Source organism: Herpailurus yagouaroundi, unplaced genomic scaffold (assembly GCF_014898765.1).
Source record: "Herpailurus yagouaroundi ecotype Mexico unplaced genomic scaffold, PumYag 202, whole genome shotgun sequence".
Lineage (NCBI taxonomy): Eukaryota > Metazoa > Chordata > Mammalia > Carnivora > Felidae > Herpailurus > Herpailurus yagouaroundi.
In genome coordinates, this window is record NW_024412433.1 from 7,525,023 (window position 1) to 7,538,261 (window position 13,239).

At 56.7% G+C, this 13,239-nt stretch overlaps 1 long non-coding RNA gene across 3 annotated transcripts in view; it reads right to left on the bottom strand.

Annotated features, from left to right (window-relative positions):
* The window catches only part of LOC121014423 (uncharacterized), a 14,600-nt gene extending 1,893 nt beyond the window's left edge, over window positions 1-12,707 (bottom strand). For all 3 annotated transcript variants that reach the window (XR_005783207.1, XR_005783206.1, XR_005783205.1), the window contains exons 1-4: window positions 12,280-12,707; window positions 9,369-9,458; window positions 7,965-8,312; window positions 1,894-2,050 (exon numbers count right to left, since the gene is read on the bottom strand). This is a non-coding gene — a long non-coding RNA (uncharacterized LOC121014423). The remainder of the gene's footprint in view (window positions 1-1,893; window positions 2,051-7,964; window positions 8,313-9,368; window positions 9,459-12,279) is intronic.
* Between the last annotated feature and the right edge of the window lie 532 nt (window positions 12,708-13,239).

Genomic DNA, 13,239 nt, shown 5'->3' on the forward strand with positions numbered 1-13,239 from the left:
GAGTGGGAGGGGCAGGATGACTGTCTAGGGTGAAGGAGGGCCTGGAGGCGACTTTTAGTGGCATCCACAGCCCCCGGTTTCTCCACCCACACCCCTCGTGGTCACAGCCGCCCACCTCGACCCCTCCCACAGGTGCAGGCAACGCTTCAGCCCCAAGCTCCTGCTTCAAAAGAGGGATGGAAAGAAACTTGGACCTTTGTTGATATTTCTGGAAAAGTCCAGCAGGTCCATGTGAGGAAGCTCCAGCCCTGTAGCTTTCCCACCGGCACAGAGGCTGCTTTTGTGTTCCGAGGATGGTGGGGGGATCCTGGGCCTCTGGAAACGGGAAGGAGAGACCCGGACACTTGTCGCTCTAGGTCTCTATACTTGTCCTCTGGGGATGACCTTCCTCTTCATCCCTCCTCAGGCCCCTTCTGCCATGATGTGCTCACCCCTCCCTCCACCCCAAACCTTCCTGATCTCCTGGCCCCTGCCGGGGGAATGGGCAAAAGGGCAGGAAGCAGATTCAGCTAACAGCCGAGCAGGCCAATTTCGGGGGCAGTGTCTCTGGACAGACTAGCGGGACCCACAGCCATGATCCAAAGTGGCCTGCTAGGCACAAAAGTGGCCACAAGCCAGATTCTGATGCAGATTCTGAAGAGAGAACAAGCATGAGCAGGGGAGGGGCAGAGAGAGAGGGGGAGAGAGAATCTCAAGCAGGTTCCAAGCCCAGCGTGGTGCCCGGAGCTCAACACATGGCTCCATCCCACAACCATGAGATCGTGACCTGAGTCGAAGCCAAGAGTCAGATGCTTAACCAACTGAGCCACCCAGGTGCCTCCTGCCGGCACCTTGATTTTGGACGTCTAGCCTCCAGGACTGTGAGAGAACAAATTTCTGTTGTTTGAAGCCAGTGACGGCAGCTCCAGGAAACTAATACTCATCATCCTCTCTCAACCTCAAGTTCTCAATCTGTGAAATAGGATGATAACAGCCATCTCTCTGGGAGAATTAAAGAACACCTGTTAGGCTTCCTGCAAAGGGCTGGCAGGAGTTATCGTCATTGCTCTAGATCAGCACTTGATGAATGTGCCGGAATTGATAGGATGCTATTTCCCTGCATGGACACAGCGAGGGCAGAGAGGGCCTGATCCCGCAGGGCAGCACGGGAGATGTGGGAGCCCAGAGGACAAGAGAGAATGGGATACAGGGACGTGGCGGGGGGGGGGGGCTCCCCAGGCTGTGTGTGGCCTTTCGCTCAGAGGGTGTCTGTGTAGGGGGCTCCCTGGCCCTGTGGGGCCTTCCTCATGGATTGCCTGGTTCCTTCAGCTTGTCAGCTCTACTTGCTACTGTGACCTTCCCCCTCCCTCTGGGCTGAACTTGACTTTAAGAGGGAGAGGCAAGGCTGCTGCCTGGGGTGGGGGTTGCTGAGGCAGGGGCTGTCCCCCCCCGCAGGCTGAATGGGTCTCTGAGAATGGGAATGTCCTAGAACCTGCACGTGGGGCTCTCTGAGGTTGGCGAGACCCCTGGCCTCCCACCTCGCTTTTCACCCAATATTCTGGGCAGGAGCCACAGAGCGTGGGTGCATCCAGTCCACTCCCACGCCCTCCTTTCAGAACGTAACATTTTGTACACACCCCACAATCTCCTCGGGCTCCACCCCTTCTCACCACCCTTTCCCGTCAGCCTCTTCTGAAGGGCTTGGGAGGGGAAGGCCAGTCCTCCCTTCTCCTGGGGGGCCACCCCTCTACCTTGGCCACTGGCATCCCTGGGGGGCGGGGGAGGGGGGAGAATCTGCTTTTCTGTTTTAATCAGAGACCCCAACTTATTTTCATTTAGTGAGAGAAGTTGGAGAGTTCAAAGGAATTTTGTAAAAATTTCCAGGAAAACAGAAACGAAGAAGCGCGAGGTCACCTGGGTTTATAGAGGACGCAGGCTCGCTCCGCTACGACAGCTGCTGGGGTGAGTGCCGCTGCAGGCCGGCTCTGGGCTGGGCGGTTCACCTCCCCGGTTGCACCATGTGAAATTGCCATTCTGTTCTTCGAAATGGTCAGGTCCACTCAGAAAAGACCTGTAACAGTTTTTAAATTTTTTAAAAAATGTTTTATTTATTCTTGAGAGAGAGAGAGAGAGAGACAGAGCATGAGCAGGGGAGGGGCAGAGAGAGAGGGACACAGAATCTGAAGCAGGCTCCAGGCTCCGAGCTGTCAGCACAGAGCCCGATGCGGGGCTCGAACTCACAAGCCGTGGGATCATGACCTGAGCTGAAGTCGGACGCTCAACCGACTGAGCCACCCAGGCTCCCCAAGACCTGTAACAGTTTTATCTAAAAGCCTGGGTGGCTCAGTCAGCTGAGCTTCTGACTCTTGATTTTGGCTCAGGTCATGATCCCAGGATCATGGGATTGAGCCCACCCAGCATGCAGCCTGCTTGAGATTCTCTCTCTCTCTCTCTCTCTCTCTCTCTCTCTCTCCCCCTCTGCCCCTCTTCCCCACTCTGCTCTCCCTCTCTCTAAAAAAAGGGGGGGGTCAATATTTATAACATGCCAGAAATTGTCTTTTTTTTTTTTTTTATCATTTAAACATGATGGAAACCTTTAGAGAAGGAGGGTGTCTAGGCAAAACTCTTTTAAGTTGAAAAGGTGCAAAATTTTGCATACCACTGCTCAGCCTTGTCGGGGAAAGAATGCAGACCCTTTCCAGGGTTCTGCCTGCCTCCTCTCTTCTGTGTCTATTGTCTTTCTTTCCTGTGGTTTCTCTCCATATGTTTTCCTTCCCTTTTCTCTATTTTGCTGTCAGTTGTGTTTCTTTGAAACTTGTTAATTTAATGCCCTCGATTTCGACTGTAATATTCACATTTCTTCTTCTCCTACATGATCGATTATCCCTAATCAATAATTTTTCTTGTTGCTTTCAAATCTTTTTGTTACCATGAGATGATCTTTTTAGAAAACACGGTCTTTCTGATGAAGAGATATTTACTGGAGTCATGTGGTTTCCTTCAGTGTTACTTCCGTTTATTTTCTTTTGTTAAGATAAACCGAATTAGATTTAATACATTATATTTAAAATATTCAATCAGGTCCCTTTATAGCAATACTTCTATCAATTTATCTCTCTAAACGTCTTATCCGCATCAATGCAAAAAGAGATTACTGGAAATGGTGGTTATTCATTAATTACAGCTATTTCTGATAGGGAGATTTATTTTTATTTTGTTTTGCTTTTTGCTTTCTTCTTTGTGCTTCCTTGCCTCGCTTGAATTCTTTAAAACCAGCAGGTAGCATTTAGCCAAATGTAAAACATGAAGAATGTAACAAGAACCGTGTGGGCACAAGGAGGAAACTTATCAATGATACAAAGTTTGTTCCTGCAGTGTTTCATCCAGTAAATATTAATGCCAAAAATTGGTTGAATATAGAGCAATTTCCTGTGGTTCGATGTATTACAATGACTTTATAATGACTGTTTGAGGTAAGTGTTATCAGACCCATTTTACAGATAAGGCCACTGAGGCTCAGAGGAGCTGAGTGGTGTGCCCAAGACCACACCAATAGAAACTGGAAGAGCAGAGACTAAAAGCAGTCCCGCTTGTTGTTGAAGGCCACACCCTTGACCACTGCCCAGCCCTGCCTCCTCCTGAGTCCACAGGTGCCTTCTGACTGTGTCAACCTGCCGGGATTTGCCCAGGGCTCAACACAAAGGTGGAAGGCTCTTCTTGAAAGGGTGGAGGGCTTGGCCCCCTCCTCAGGAGGCCTGGCTGTGCCCCAGAGGGGCAGGAGGGGACAAGGTGGAGCAGTTGTGATGACATCTGGGGGTGGGCGAGATCTGCAGTGATGGACAAAGTAGCCGGCAGAGACGAGGGGCCAGGAGGAGTTGGAGCGAGGAGGCATAGGAGAAATCAAGGCCCGGATGCCTGACACCAAAGTCCTTCCAGCACCCATCTTGCACCCCCAGGGCCCCTGAGATCTGGAAGGCCATGTCAGGGGTGCCTCAGCCACTGTCTCCTGTCTGAGTCCAGCTACCAGGCATGGAGTAGAAGGGGAGTGCACACACATCAGGGCCCCTCCATAACCACATTCCAGCTGGGCACATCCTGCCCCCTGTGCCCCCTACACGGAGCTCCAGGCCCCATCACCTGGGGACCAGCAGAGGCCAGCAGCTTGGGCAGGGGACCAGAGGCTGGGGGGCGGAGGGAGGGGGCCTGTAGAGGGTGCAGCCAATAAATCTCCTGAGACAATTATGGCGGTAAGGCATAAACAAGGCGCTTTGCCTGCTGCAGCCGCCCCCTCTCCTGCATACACGCGGGCACGCGCGTGCGCGCATGCGCGCGCGCGCACACACACACACACACACACACACACACACACACACACACACTAAAGCGCGGCCCATTTGCAGGGTAATGGCTTTGCGACAGGAGGAATTATCTGCAGCATTAGAGGTAGCCAGGCCAGGCGCTGGGCCTAACGGATACCAAGGGAGGAAGCAGGTGCCCAGGTGCTGAGGCCTGCACCCCCGAGGATGCTGCGGGGGTGGGACGCATGGGTAGGGGCTGCTGACGGCTTGGTGAGGGCCAGTGCCAGGTAGATCGCCCGTACTACTGCTGCCCCCAGTCCTTTCTGCTTCCAAGGCTAAGAGTGGACAGACGACCGGGGTGGGGGGCACTAACTCAGCACTTGAAATCATAACAAAGCAGACCACCCCTCACTCCCCCACCACTGCTCCTGTTCTGCCTCAGGGCTATTCAGCCCTAGACCGCCTCATCCTGCTGATAGCCTAGAGAAAGAGGCCAAGAGTGACCAAAGGGAACACAGGAAGGAGGACACATGTTATAGGTGTGGCGACAGGGGCGGCTCTGTGACTGTCATAGGAATTGTCCAGCATCGCCAGGGAGGAGGGGTTCGGGGAGGAGGGGTTCGGGGGGAGGGCCCCTTCCTTCCCCAGGTCAGGAAATGCCTCTGGATGCCTGTTTCAGGGTGGGAATATTGGGGGCTCATCTCCTGGCCCCGTTAGCCAGCTAACCCTGGTAGGGGCAGCAAAGCCCCAGTAAAGAAAGTGAGGCAAGCTCTTTCAGGCTGCTTGGGACGCTGAGGTCATGGTGATGCGGGGGTGGGCTGGTCCTTGGGAGCCTTCACGTCCCACCCCGGGGCTCAGCCAGGCCTGCTGACTGACGGCGGGGAGGGGGGCGGTGGCGAATCACGCCTGCCAGCCTGACAATAGAGCCGGGCTCCATGACTCTGGCGGCAACAGAGCACCCTGCCCACCTGCGGGCACACCCAGATTGCATTTGCTGAAATAAATTGCTGAAGAAAATAAATCCTGCACACATGATTAATGGGAGGCAGGGAGGCAGGCAGCCGCTGCAAAGAGCCGCTGGGGAACAGAGTGACAGTCGGGCACAAAGCCAGCGCTGCCGTGGGGCCTCAGGGAAGGGGCTCTGATGGCTGCATAGTCACGGGGGTCACCGTAGCCCTGGCATAGCCACCAAACAGGGGGGCTGAGCCCGCAGGCAGAAGGGGCCCCCCGGGGCTCAGGCCGGCCCCCAGCATGGCTCTGCATCATTGCAGGCGGTGTGGAGGGGGCTGACCCCGAGCTTGGAGTTACCCTGACCTGGTCCGACTGCTTCTGGAAATTGAGGGTTCCCATGGGCCAGAGGAGGGAAAAAGTAAAGCTAGGATCTCAGAAGGAGGGACAAGGGCTGAGGAGAAGGGGCTTCCCTACTGGCCAGCTCTGAGTTCCTGAGCAAATCACTTCCTGTCTGAGCCTCAGTCTCCTGGTCTGCTCAATGGGACTAGTGTCTGCGCCTCCCTCGTAAAGTGGTTCAGAGGCACAGCTGAGGCCACCCAGGCAAAGTGCCTCCTCGGGTCCAGTGCTCACAGGGGGCCGTCCCAGCCAACAAAGGGGTATTCAGCACCTCTGAGGTGCCCGTGTTGTGCTGGGAACTGGGATACAGTCTCTGCCTGCATGGAGCCTAGAGGCAAACACTGAAAATGACATAATATGTAAGTCTTCTCAAATGCACAAGGTGCTGTGAAGGAGAAGGCCTGAGTGCTGGGGGGAAATGGGTGGTAGGGCCACAGTCTGGAGGTCAAGGCAGGCTTCCTGGGGGCACCCGACACAAGGAGACTTGTGGCAAAAATGCAGAAACCTGACAGTCCACTCGGTTGGTGAGGCTGCTGAAAAACAGTCTTGTCGCTGTGTGTGGGGCACCCGACACACCGGCTCAATCCCTACCTGAATTACAAGCACTCTTATTCCACAACTGGCTCTCCACTTAGGGCATTTTATCCTACAGATAGGTGCAAAAGCACATTTAGGAAATGATGGAGGTACACGGATGTTCACTGCATTGTTGTTAACAGGAGCAAAAAAAAAAGCAACAACAACCCAGAGACTCATCGAGAAAGGGCGGAGTTAAATAAACTGCGAACAGCCACACAGTGGAATACTATGCAGCTGTGAAAAAGGAACAAGGAATCTACTGTTCCGGAAAGAATGTTGAGATACATTTAGTGAAAACAAAATGCAGAACAGCATGCATAGTATGCTTCCTTTTGTGTAAGAAAAGAGGGAAAATAAGAGCATAGATCTTTATTTTCTTTAGAAGACTATACAGTAAATTAATAAGAGTAGCCATCTGGGGTTATGTGGGAGGAAACCAGGCACATGGGGACAGCGTGGCAGGAAGGCTTTTTACTTTTTACTTTTTACTTCAAATTTTGAAGCAATTGGGGCAGTATTATCTACTGCCAACAAATATTTGTAAAATCATATTTTAGGGTCTGGAGGGCAGAGGGCTCCTGGATGGCATCTCAGTAACTAGAAATGCCCGAGGAAGGAGCTAGTTAAATTTTACTGATTCCAGGCCCGCCCTCAAGCTGGTACACAAGCGCTGGCCCGCTCTGAACAAAACACGTTTGGGGACAGTTAGCTAATACACCCAACCTTCTGGGAGGGATCTGAGGCTCAGCACGTGTGGCCCCAACCAGGCCCGGACTTGGCCTTATGCTCCAAGGAAGGCCCAGGACTTCACTGGCGGGGCGCGGTGGGGGGGAACAGCACCGTGACGTGTCTGGTGGAACACCCGCCACCCGATGGGGGTTCAGGAGAGAAGAAGGGTGCGCGGCTCTGCGAAGACGCGCTCTTTCCGGGGCCGCTCCCCGGCTGTAAGCGGCGCTCTCTCCCGACCCCGGGCCCGCAGGAAGCCCCTCCTCCCGACGGATGGGCCCGGCGTCCCGGCTCGGGAAGGCAGAGCAGGTGCGGGGCGCCTCCTGGTGGCGCTCCGTGAGAGACGCGGGGCTTGAAGGACAGAAAAGCCCTGCACCAGGTCCCAAGGAGGCTTGGGGGGGGCTCAGTAAAACCAGAGGGTCGCACATCTGGGACAAGGGATTCGAACCCAGGCTTCGGGGTGGGGGGAGACCTTGGAGCAATCGAAGACCTCTGACTGTGACCAACCCAGTAGACCCCCAGCTGATGGGAGTCTGACCCTTCCCCCCCCAAGTCCCCTCTTTCAGGCCCACCCATCAAAAGGGCGCCGCCGCGCTGCCTGGCGTTCTTCTGGGGCTCAGAGAGGTGAACCTCCTGCGTTTTCTGCCCTTCCCATGATCTTTCCACCTTGTCCTCCCCCCCCCCCCCGCCCCGCACGGGCGCGCCTTTTTGTTTTCTGAATCACCCTCCCTGCTCAAGCCACAGACCAGGGCAGCTTGGGAGCTTAATCCCTAGGGAGCAAAGTGTAGGACGAGCTGCATAATTTGCTGGGCCCCTTGTTTAACAATTACTACGAATTTCAAAATGATGCTGGCAGAGCATTAAATCAAGTGGAGCATCTGAGTGCAGCTCTGGGAAGCTGAGTGGGACCAGAAGCCAGGGCTGCTGGTGAAGGTGGTGTTGGAAGGAGGGGGCGCAGAGAGTGGGGTGCTAGGCTTCCTACCCCTAATCCCCAGTACATGGGCCCCTAGGCCTGGGATCAGGGGCTTCCCCTACCTCATCATCGTTTCTGAGCGTCTCCTCTGGGAGCGTCTTCACAGCTCGTGTGCACGCACGTGTACATGACCATGCAGATGTGCATGCCAGGTCAGGGAGGTCCTCAGAGCAGAGAGCTGGGCCATCTGAGCCCCACCGCTGCAGGCTTTATTAAGTGCTTACATGCACTAGCCTCACTAGGCCTAAAGGTATGCCCATTTTGCAGATGAAGAAACTGAGGCATGGAGAGGCTGATGGCTTACCAAGGTGAGCCATGTTTCCCAGGTCTGGTCTCCCCACTGGGGAGACCCCGCTGAGGGATTAAAGGGGGTGCAGGTATCCTCTCGCTTACACAGTCCTGGCTGGGGCCTGGGGGAAATAAAACAACCGTGATCTGTGAAGTTCAATGAACCATTAGCAAGTGCCAGGGTCCATTCTACGCATCTTACAGGGCGTGACTCAGGGATCCCTCACAGAAGCTTCGTGCAGCAGGGGCCATAATCACCCCACTTTGCAGGCATGGAGCATGTGAGGCACAGCCAGGTCACACAACCTGCTGGGGGGCACACCGCAGAAAGGGTAGAGGCAGGATTTGAATCCAGGCAGGCAAGGTCTGCTGTCTGAGCTGGTACGTGAGCACAGCTCCTAGGGTGCCAGGGGAGGCTGCACATGGGGACAGAGGGACAGGCTGCCCCGTGGTCTCTTGGGTCCATCTGGCTCTTGGCCCAACTCTGAGCCATGCCGTCTCTAAGTTCTGCTCTGGGCCTGGCTCCTTCTTCGCCTCCAGGGGTCCCTCCAACTCTCAGGCCCTGCATCATGGGACTCAGGCTATGGGGGCCCTGGGGCTGGGTGAGGCAGGGGCTTCTCAAGCAGCACTGGTGCTTGGGGCCGGAACACTGGGGTCTGGTCCCCTTTCCCCCAAGAAGTGGGCTGCCCGGGGAAGGGTGCTTTCCATGTGGCCAGAGGCCCTGCCCCCCAGACTCAGCCAGTAGGATGTCCCCCCAGTGCCTCCCCAGCCCAGAGGCTCAGGATCCAGTAAAAGGGACATATGGCATCTTCGCCTGTCTACACACCACCCCCCAAGTCCTTATCTGTCTCTCTGTCCCTCTCTCCTTCTCTCAGCACCCCCCCCACCTTGTCTCTCAGTGAGCCTGTGTCTCTATTACTGACACCCCATCCCCTGTCTGACTCCCTCCCCCCGTCTCTTCTGTCTCTGCTGTATCTGTGTCTCTTATTTTCTCTGTGTGTGCCCCCCCCAAAAACTTCCCACATCTTCTCTTGAACCCCCTCAGCAGCCCCCAGCCTTCCCAGGGCTTGGCTCTCAGGAAGCCCCCTCCACTCCCCGACCTTATTGGAGCAGAGAGGGAGCGAGAGCACATTTCTTCTCGTCCAGGCCTAATATCTTAATGCAAGGCCATTACTCACCCAGAGTCCAGGCAGGGCAGGCCTCTCCCCTCCTCGTTTGTCATCCAGAGTGAAGCCTCTGCGTTGTTCCTCGGGGATCAGATTAAGGGACTGACAGTCAGGATGAACAAATTTAGCGGCCAGCGCCGCCTCCTTCCTCCCTCCCACCCCAGCCTCCCAGGCTCCGAGTCCCTGAACTTTGAGTAGGGGAGGTCTGAGGCCTCTGCGAGTCCTGTGTCTTGGTTCTGCTCCTCCTCAAAGGGCCCAGCAAGGGATGAGGGGGACCAGGAGCTTTTCTCCTCAGACAGGAAGAGAAACAAAAGAGGAGCGGGGTCCAGAGGAACCTCTACACCCTGGGGACTGTTGAGCATTTAGTATAAAAATAGACCAGCCAACACTATATATAGTTCCTTAAAGCCCTGTTCAAAGCCCTTTTACGTGGATTCACTCACATAATCCTTACAACATCCCTATGAGGTAGGTACTGTTATTATCCCATTTTACAGGGACTCAGAGAGGCTAAGTGACTTGCCCAATGCCACACAGCTAGTGAAGTCTGTCAGTCATGGTGCTTTGTATCTTGGTTCATTTTCTCAACACAGTAGCTGGGGGCGAGGGACTCCTGTCACCCCCCTGTTACAGATGAGAACACGGAGGTGTTCGTTCACGTCTGGAACACTCACCACGGCTCTGTTCTCTGTTCCCCACCGTGGTCCTGCCCTCCTTCCTTCTGGTTTCCCGGCCCCCCCCCCCCCCCCGCCCCCCAGCTCTGCACTGCCCTCAGCAGCAGAGCTGGTGTGACTGGAGCCATTTGGGGGAAGAAGGAGTGAGAGGCTCTCTGGCCTGGCCTGTCTGCCCCTCAGTTCCATGGCTGAGGCCACATCCTCCACCAGGGCTCTTGGTCTGGGGGCTGTGTCGAGAGTAACCTGCTATGATCACCCCTCTTTCTGGCCTTGTCACTGAGCACCTGCTGCCTGGAACCCAGACCCCAGAGCTGAAAGCCAAGCACTGCCTTCATGGGAGGGGCAGGAAGGGGCTGTGGAGCCTACCTGGAGCCTTCCCACTGCTGTCTGGACACCAACTCTTTCCACTCTCCACATCAGCCAGGTTCCCATAGTAACCACTGGCTTGCTGTCTCCTAGCAACTGAGTGGTCCTCGGAGGGGGAGGCAGAGCAGTGGAGAGTGGCTGACATTTGAGGCCAGAGAACTTGGGTTCACATTTTGGCTATGTGAGGTCATAGCTGTGTGCAGTCTGTAGCAAGTCACTTAACCTCTCTGAACCTCTACTTTCCCTTCTGTGAAATGGAGATGATACTGCTCAAGGATGAAGCACTTAGGATAAAGTTGACAATCCATGGAACTCTAAGGAGTCTGCCAAGGTGTGGAATTAATGAGAGAAGGCCAGTGGGGCACTGTTGGGCCTGGATGGGATGACGGAAGTAAAGCCTGGGTCCTGGGGGAGCCTAGTGTGTCTGGGCCTCCCCGTCATGATGGACCCCAGCAGTGGCCCCACCCAGACGCCTTGGCCCTAGAGATGGCCACAGGCCTCAGTGCCGTGCTTTCTGGCATCAAGTAAGTCCCCAGGGACTCTTCCAGAGACGCCACCCCTTCGTGATAGTTCTGCCTCCTCCGCTTACAAAACAACAATGCACTGGCTACCAGAACCAGATATGTCCCATGCCTTTTGCATTTGTTTAATTTTACCCAACGAGCTAGGTTCATTTTATTGTTGCCCAGTGTCAGTTGTGGAAACTGGGCTCAGAGAGGTTCTGTGCTCAAGTCTGGCAAGAGACTCACAAGACGCAGGGCTGGGGCTGGAGCCCCGACTCTGAGCGCCAGGTTCTTGACACATCGACACATCGAAGGGACGAGTGAGAGAGGGAGGGTGACTAAGGGTGGAGGTGTGCGGACAGGGAGCGAGGGAGACCTCGGAACAGGTCCCCGGAGGCCTCCCCCCTCCCCCAAGGGGACACAGGGCCAGGGGGCCAGGATGGAGCTCGGAGCGGGAGGAAATCTCCCTGGCGCTTGAAGGGACAAATGGCCCGGCGGCGGCTCATCCCGAGATGCCCCGGAACGCGCTCCGGGGAGGGCGGGGGTGGGGAGACCGTGCGCCCCGGGCACGGGAATTTGCAGCGTTTCTCGGCACCGGTGGGCGGAGGCGAGGCTAGAAGGGAGGGGCCAAGCCCGAGGGGCCGGTGCCCGGAGAGGGGGAGCCTGCGGGCCCGAGGGCGGCGGGCCAGGGGCGGCCTGGGGGAGGGAGAGACCCCTCCGCCCTGTGCCCCGAGGCCCGGGCCGCACCCAGCCTGCCAGCTCCACCGGCTGGCGCCAGGCCCTCGGTCCCGGTCTTCGCTGGGTTGGGGCAGGGGCTGAGCCGGACGTTGACCCATATTCCCGAGGGAGCTCGGTCTCCACGCTCCAGTCTAGGTAGGTCCCCTCCCCCACGCCGGCCTCCAGGCTGAGCCTTCCCCGCCTCCCCCTGCCGGCAGCTCAGCCTCCTTCTGGGCCAGGGCCGAGGTCGCTGCGGCAGCTCGGGCCGCTTGATTCAATTAACTAATTCCCGACAAGACAGATGTGCGATTCCCCGCCGCCTGCCATTGGGCGGAGATGGAGCTCCCGGCGGGCGGGGGCGGGGCGGTGACGTCACGGACGGCCGCTGACGTCATGGGCGCCCGGCCAGGAGTCCCGCGGCGACCCGGCCCCCTCCGGCCTCTGCAGTGAGTGCCTGCTGGCGCCCGCGGTGTGCGCACCTGTGTCTTCACGCGCCACTCCTCTGGGGGACGCCCTGGGCCTCAGAGGTCTCCGCTGGGTCCACGGTTCGGCCCAGCTGGGCTGACTCCTAAGTGCGACCCCTCCATCCCTCCTCCCCGCCCTTGTCCTCTCTGCCCTCTGAATCTGCCACCCTCCCCTGGCCCTGCCCCCCACGTCTCTTACCTTGGTGGAGCTTTCTGGTGAGGGCGTGCACAGTGAGGTCCACGCGTGCTCGTACACACCCAGGCACGCACACATATGTGCACACGGGGCCTACTTGGACACACAGGTATATGCCCGTGGAGCATGCTTCCAGACAGGCACACAGTGGCGCCCAGGTTGCACACATAGGGACACAGGGAGCCACAGTAGTATCCCAGCCACACGTGTGCACACACGTGTCCCCACATGCACGCCTGCAGGCCCCCAGGCCCTTGGCCCCTGGCCTCTGCCTTTACTCAGGCTCCTGGGCCTCCTACGGGGCTTTGAGGAAGGGGCAGCAGAGGGGGAAGGGAGGCATTGTCAAGGACACCAGCAAGGAAAGGAAAAAAAAAAAAATGAAGTGGAAGAAATAAAATCAAAAGGCTTTTAAGGCTGCTCTCCCCAAGTAGTTGATGTCTTGGCTGCGATTGCCGGCAATGAAATATTGTGCTCTCTGATCGCTTAATGCACAGAGCACAGCAGCCCCTCCCCCTGCTCAGAGGCAGTCCCCTCCCCTGCACCTCCACTCCACTCCCCTCCTGATCCTCCCTGGCAGATCTGCCTCCTTGCTCCCAAAGGGCCCAGAGTGTGTGGTAGAGGGCACAGCTGATGCTCACTTCCAGCCTGGCATTGACCCCAGGAGAGACTCCAGAAGCCACAGCTGGCATGGGGGCCCCAGCCCACAGCCTGGGTAGGAGGGGAGAGCCCAGCTTTGGGCTGGGATCCCTGCCCATGCCTGGCAGTTGTGGACCTCAGGGTTCTTCCTGCAGAGATGCTGGGTCTAGGGGTGTTGGAACTGAGGTACCCTCAGTCAGGGGGGAAAAGACATAGGGTCCACGTGTGCCTGGTGGGACTCTTGAGCAGCCTGGGAGGCTGAGACTCCTGGAGTGTCTGTGTGTGTGTGTGTGTGTGTGTGTGTGTGTGTGTGTGTGGGGGGGGGGG